Below are 7,466 nucleotides of genomic sequence, written 5' to 3'. Positions count from 1 at the left end.
TTAAAAATTTTGAGAGAGGTATATTGTGGTGTATGTGCATATTTATAAATACATAATCTTTAAAAATAATATCTCTGGATACTTCTGATGCTTAGGTCCTGTCAAAGACATCTTCTGTGTGGGGGATGGAGGGGTGTTGGGATCCAACTCAGGGCCTCTCACATGCTAGGCAAGTGCTCTGCCACTGAGCTACACATCCAGCCCCAAAAGATGTCTTAATAATTAGAAATTAATTAAAATCATTTAAGATTATCAAGAGAAATTTCAAATAAGACAATTCTCTCAATCAAAAACAAAGTAAACTAAGTATATTTTAAAAATATTGCTGATAAAAAAAATAGCAAAAGTTCACAGGATTAAGAATTTTGTGGAAATCTAGAAAAATGAGAAATTATAAATTGAATAGGAGGGGCTGGGGATGTGGCTCAAGCGGTAGCGCGCTCGCCTGGCATTCGTGCAGCCCAGGTTCAATCCTCAGCACCACATACAAGCAAAGATGTTGTGTCTGCTGAAAACTAAAAAATAAAATATTTAAAAAAAAATAAGTTAAATAGGAGAAATCTACTGCACAGAACTGGAAACTGGGAAGACATGGAGGATTTCCTCCTAAATAAAGACATTGCAAAATGATGCTAAAATAAGAAAATTACAAATCAATCAGTTAGCATAAAAAAGTTTGGACTGGTACTTAGAGATCTCTAGTTGGAAAAGACTCCAGGATCACCAGGGTTCACAGCTAAGTGTTACCTGAACTTCAGCAAATTCTGATTTTATTTCAAATGTTCATGATCTAGAGAAAAAAGAAAGAGGTAACTTTCCTAAATTCAGTTTATAGTATATCAAAGCCTAATACAATCAAGATATTTCATTCAATGTAAGATGCCAAAAATGTTTATACAACAGATATTATACCGTTACAAACATACTGCCAATTAGCTCACTGAGGGTGGCAGTGGGAGTGGGGGGTGGCAGCGGGGGTGGCCCCTTGTAGTAGCCCAGCAGAGAGCTGGGCCTAGAGAAGGGGTGGATCTAGATGAGGGGGAGGTCCAGATGAGAGGCCGGTGTATACAAGGAGTGGGGTCAAGAAAAGAGATGGGGGGGGCTGGGGATGTGGCTCAAGTGGTAGCGCGCTCGCCTGGCATGCGTGCTGCCCGGGTTCGATCCTCAGCACCACATACAAACAAATATTGTATATTGTATCCCCGGAAAAACTAAAAAATATTTAAAAAAAAAAAAAAGAAAGAAAGAAAAGAGATGGGCCTGGAAGAGGGCAGGCCCTGAAGGAGGGGTGGGAAGGTCAGGTCTTAGAGAAGGGGTGGAGTCTGAAGGAGGGTAGGGCCTGGAGAAGTGAAGGGCCTGGCAAAGTGCCAGGGGTCTGAAGAACAGCAGGGTGTCCAAAAGGACAGGGTCTGGAGGCAGGGGGTCTAGAGGGGTTCTAGAGGAGGAGGCTGGAGGAGGGTCAGAGGGACCACAGATGGTGAGGAGCAGCTGCCTTGATGGTCCCTAGCTCAGAGCCCTTCAATCTCCAATCTTCCATCACCATATCCCACCCAAGGGAAACAAGCTGGAGCTGGGTAGAGGCAGTGACAGCCACCCACCATCACACTAGTCACCAGCAGCCAGCCTGAATCTGGAGATAGTAGTCCCTGGGCCATCCACCACCACTACCCGCTCTGTACCAGCTGGCCTAAAAATGCTATGGAAGTGGCAGGTATTTATTACATAATGCTAAGAGGAGAGGAGCCAGGCGTGGTGGCCCACACCTATAATACCAGCTGCTAGGGAAGCTGAGAAAGGAGGATTGCAAATTTGAGGCCAGCATGGGCAACTTACCAAGATCATGTCTCAAAAAAGATTCAGGGAGGGGCTGTGATTGTGGTTCAGTGGTAGAGCGCTTGCCTAGCACATGCAAGTCCCTGGGTTCGATCCTCAGCACCACATAAAAATAAATAAATAAAATAAAAGTATTGTATCCAACTACAATTGAAAAATAAATTTAAAAAAAAAAAAGAAGAATCAGGGATATTCAGTGGTGGAGCACTTACCCAGGATACATGAAATCCTGGGGCCAATTCTCAATACTGCAAAAGAAAGAGAATGCAGTGTTTTTATAAAACCCATTTCCTTTTATTCTACCTTCTATGTCATTTTAATGCATTTTTTTTGAGAGAGAATTTTTTTAATATTTATTTTTCAGTTTTCGGCGAATACAACATCTTTGTTTGTATGTGGTGCTGAGGATCGAACCCGGGCCGCACACATGCCAGGAGAGCACACTACCGCTTGAGCCACATCCCCAGCCCATTTTAATGCATTTTTTAAATATTTATTTTTACTTTTAGGTGGACACAATATCTTTATTTATTCATTTTTTAACATGGTGCTGAGAATCGAAGCCAGTGCCTCACACATGCTAGGCAAGTGTGCATCCCCAGCCCTTAATGCATTTTTTAAACTATTTTTATTTAGCTACTTATTTTTATGTGGTGCTAAGGATTGAACCCAGTGCCTCATGCTTGCTAGGCAAGTGTTTGCCACTGAGCTACATACAGCCCAGCCCATGTTAATGCAGTTTCATATCCATGAACAATGAACTACTTGGCAAAAGCTATAGAGCTCTTAAACACTAAAATGTAAAGTGCTATTTATTATAGATCAATCAATCCAACATAAAGGATTTCTAAAATGAAGATGTAAGTCAGTGGAAAAGCTGGATTGGAAAAGCTAGAAAGCTGACTTTCCAGTATATTGGCACAGACATTGACTTCCTTAATAAGACCCATACAGTTCAAAAAATAAAACCGACAGCAAGTGGGAAAACTTCAAATTATAAAGCTTCTGAACAGCAGAGGAAACAGGAGTAAGAAGAGATCCCTTCGGAACAGAATAAAATCTCTGCCAGCTACTCTTCCAACAAGGGATTATTATCCAAAATAGATAAAGAACACAACACACTTAACAAAAAATTAATAACTCAAAAAATGGGCAAAAGAACTAAACAGACACTTCTCAAAAGAAGAAATAGCCAACAAATATATGAAAAAATGTTCAACATCCCTGGCAATCAGGGAAGTGCAAACCAAAAATACACTGAGATTTTATCTCACTCCAGTTAGAAAGGCAAACATCAAGACTACTAATAATAAGTGCTGGTGAGTATGTAGGGGAAATGTACACTCATGTTCGTGGGACTGTTGACTAGTGCAACAACTCTGGAAAGCAATATGGAGATTCCTCAAAACACTAGGAATAGAACCACAATATGATCCAGCTATCCCACTCCTAAGCATTTATCCAAAAGAACTAAAATCAGCATACTATAGTGATATGGGCACAATTCACAATGACCATGTCATGGAACCAGCCCAGGTAGGTGTTCATCAACACAGAGACAGATAAAGAAAATGTGGTATATATACACAATGGAGTTTACTTAGACATAATGAATTAAATTACAGCATTTGCTGGTAAATGTATGGAACTGGAGAACGTCATGCTAAGTGAAATAAGCCAGATTCAAAAAGGGTTAAATGTGTTGTCTCGTACATAAAAACTAGAGAGAAATAAGGAAATATAAAAGGGTATGATCCCATGAAGATGGAAGATAGGTCAGTGGAGTAGACAAAGGGGATAGAGGAGGAGGAAGGAGGAGGGATGGGAAAGGGAGAAACTGAGGATCAAAATTAATCAAATGATGCTATGTACATATATAAACAGACCACAATGAATTTCACCTTCATGTATAAAGCACCAATCTAATAAAATAATAAATATACAGAATGAAGACCAGTAAAGAAGGGGTAAAGGAGAGTGAGAAAGAGAAGAACGTAGAAGTACTAGGGATGAAATGGAGCAAATTATAGTCTATGCATGTATGCATACATCAAAATGAACCCCACTATTATGTATAACTGAAACCTGCTAATAAAAACATTTTTACAAGAGGGAAAAATATACATGTACTGCTAATTAAACTGACTTTACCAACCAAAGAAAAATCTGGTGTTTAGTTCCATAAAAGCCTTGAAATAAATTTTTAATAAATTCTAGGTTAGAAATAATACATTTACTTAAATAACTTTGTGAGCTTAACATAATTACTTTTAAATTTTTCAATATTTTCCCTGCTCCTTTAATACTGCAAGACAAAATGAACCATTAAAACATTAAAAAAAAAAACAAGTAATGTGGGGTGCTGAGGCCCCCCTCCCATCAAGCTCAGGACCTTCCCTGAGCGTTCCTCCTTTCTCCCTGCCAGGTTCCCCAGAAACTACCCCTGGGTCACTATGTTAAGATGAGGAGGGTCAAAGCCTAAGGAAAGAGCGCTTCTGCACAGTGAGCCTGGATGAAATAGTGAAGGAGAAACAGATCGGAGGCCAGGACAGAGCTCTCTCCACAGCCTCTCCACCTGTACCTAACCTGCCACCTGTTCCTCCAGAAGCTCCTAGAACATACCCCTGAGGCTGGTCTGAGGAAAGGGAACTCCCTGTGGCAGGGAAGAGGCATTCCTAGAGACAGGACCCAGGAGGGTCCCCAAGCCAGGCGTCTCCTAAGGTTGCTCTGAGAAGAAAACCCTGGACATCTAGAGACAGAGCTCAGAGGGGTCCCCAAGCCAGGCGTCTCCCCAAGGCTGCTCTGAGAGAAGAGCTCCAGGCAACCCTAGAGACATGACCCACAAGGGTGCCCACGCCAGGCACCTCCCTCAGGCTGCTCTAAGGAGAGAGGAGCTCCTGGTGTCCCTAGAAACATGACCCATGAGGGTCCCCAGGACGGGAGTCTCCCCAAGGCTGCTCTGAGGAGGGAGCTTTGCCCCTCTCTGTGGGGTGACCTACCATGTCCCTAAGCCTGGGCGCTCCAGGGTTGGTCCTGAGGAGGAAGCCAGCTCCTCACCCCAAGAAGAGGGCATCAAAGATGGCAGCGAGGCCCCACCCTTTGTGGCCACACCCCTCTTGGCCACGCCCAGCGCAGGGCGCTGTCTACCGCTCTTTGGCGGGTTCTGCTCCTGGCTCCAGGGTGAATCTCAGCTCCCTCTTCCACCCTCAGCTGTTAGTAAATAAAATTTGTTCCCACTGCTGTAACTAGGTCTAACAGTGTTGTCTGTGGCACATGAGGAGTGGAATCTCAGGAGAGGAGAAAAGAGAGTCCAGGAGATCCCCTCCCCGCTCCCCAGCCCTGCACTCCACCAGGCCAAGCGCTGCTGCAGCCAGGAACCAGGCCGGCAGCAGTCCAGACAGGCGCAGGTGACACTTCACTCATGCGCCCAAGGGCAGAAGGCCAGAAACAGACCACCACAGAGGGCCTTGGGAAGTGTGGGAGACAGAGGGACTTAGCCGGGGACTGCCCCCTTTTAGAATCAGGGGTTTTAAGAAAAGCTGTTAAATCCCAGCCCTGGGTGACCACTGTAGGGGGTTAGGAGAACCTGAGCTCAGTCCAAGCCCCCAGGAGCTTCTGGGAGTGTAATACTGGATCTGGGGGACCCAGAAAGACCACCAGCAGCCGAATCCGATGCACACACACAAGAGTCTTTATTGCAAGCTGGAGTCTGGACTCACAACCGTTTCTGACGCAGTCGTTCCGAGGAGCGAGCCCTGGACCTTTGTTCAGTGAGATTTTATAGGTTTTGGGGATACTGTATGGGTCACAACGTCACACAGCAAATCATTTCATACCAAGGGAAAATCAAACAACAACTCTTAACATTGATTAGCACATCCATTGGCGGGAACAATTCAGGTAAGTTCAAGAGGTGGTTAGTTCAAGAGGTGGATACGTTTTAACTGATTGGTTTAGGCTTCGAGGGGGGGTTGCAAGGTATACATGCTAAACTACATGGTTTCCTGGCATTCCAGGTATCTTTCCTGTCTTACGCTGATTGGTTGTTGCTAGGGGGTTGCTATGGGTCATCAGGTCATGCCTTAGGCCTCAAACATTCTTTGGTCTTTTCAGGAACTAGCGTTTCTGAGTCAGGGACATCTGGTGCCACAGGTCTTTCCTATTATTTAGCCAGGTACCTAGGAACGCTCTGTGGGTTTTCCTAGAACAAGGGTCACCCCCCACCTTGGACAGGCCCTGCCCTAAGGTAGAGGCTGGTTTTTCCAAAAATGGAGTCACATCAGTTTCTCATTTCCCTCTTGGTCTGGAAACTTGGGAACCAATCATGGTTCCCTCAGTTGGAGGTTTATTCGGGCAGGCCCTACATCTTGGTAGAATTCTCCTTCTGGGTCTAGGGCTTGACAGTGGGTATGTAGAACCATCATCTGAACTCTGTTCACTCTGTCCTTGACGAAAGCTACTAGCATGTTAAGACTACATGGGCTGAATGGAGGCGTGGGTGAGTTCAAAGCACGGGCAGGCATTCCAAGCAAGTTTAGAAATTGCACTAATTTATATAGTAAAGTCAAAATTAACTTTTTAAGCCTTTGTGACAAGATGGCTCCCAATCTTAAGAGGGAATTAGGCTGGAGATATAGCTCAGTTGGTAGAGTGCTTGCCTTGCAGGTCCAAGGCCCTGGGTTCAATCCCCACCCAGCACTACAAAAAAATAAATAAATAAATAAAAGCACTCAGGAGCTCAAATCCTTTGTCAAGGAGCTCTCCTGGTTAGCTCAGACCTGAATAGAGCCGGCAACATCTGCAGGTCACAGCTGGTGTCACTTCATCCCCTTTGCAGGTCTCTTGGGCCCTGGATGTAGCTGGGGTCACCTCAGTCCCCCTGAAGGTCTTGTTAGCCCTGGAAAGAGCTGACCCTCTACAGGCTTCTGCCTTTATTCTTGTAGTCTGACATCCCTTGAAGTCCCACCCCAGTGCAGACTCTGTTGATACAAAATCTACTTGGTCCATTGGAGTAGGAGACATAAATACCACCATTTTAGCTGGAGATTGGTTTGGTCAGCTGTCACTGAAGCCAGATTTAAAGATAGGTGTTAAACCACGACACAAAGAAAAGACCACCAACTCCAATTTAAATCAAATTAAAGCAAGCTTGTAATTCCGACCTGCTGGGGCTGTCTCTCCCGAAACCCATGGGAATAGAAGACAGCCCCGCAGCTCTCGAGGAGGGCAGCTTTATAGCACGGAAAGTTGCAAAAAGTGGGGGTATCTTGAGAACTCACAGATAACAGAATTTTGTAAAGCATAACACAAAGGCAGATAGTAAATTAATGGTCCAGCACTTAGGGAGTAAATTTAGATCCCAACATCAGAATTTATGAGGCGCCACTAGAGTATCAGAGAGGATTGTTATCTGGTCAGGGAAAGCCAGGCATGGGTAAGTCCAAGGAACAGGCAGGCATTCCAAGCAAGTTTAGAAATCGCAATAATTTATAGTAAAGCTGAAATTAACTTGTTATGCCTATGTGGTGAGATGGCTCCCAAACTTAAGAGGGAATTATGCTGGGTTTATCAATAGGTAGTTAGTATAGTTAGGTAATTTAGGTATAATATCAAGTCTAATAAAGAAAATGGGT

Source organism: Urocitellus parryii, chromosome 9 (genome assembly GCF_045843805.1).
Source record: "Urocitellus parryii isolate mUroPar1 chromosome 9, mUroPar1.hap1, whole genome shotgun sequence".
In the NCBI taxonomy this organism is placed as follows: Eukaryota; Metazoa; Chordata; class Mammalia; order Rodentia; family Sciuridae; genus Urocitellus; species Urocitellus parryii.
Note: the sequence above shows the minus strand (reverse complement) of the source record.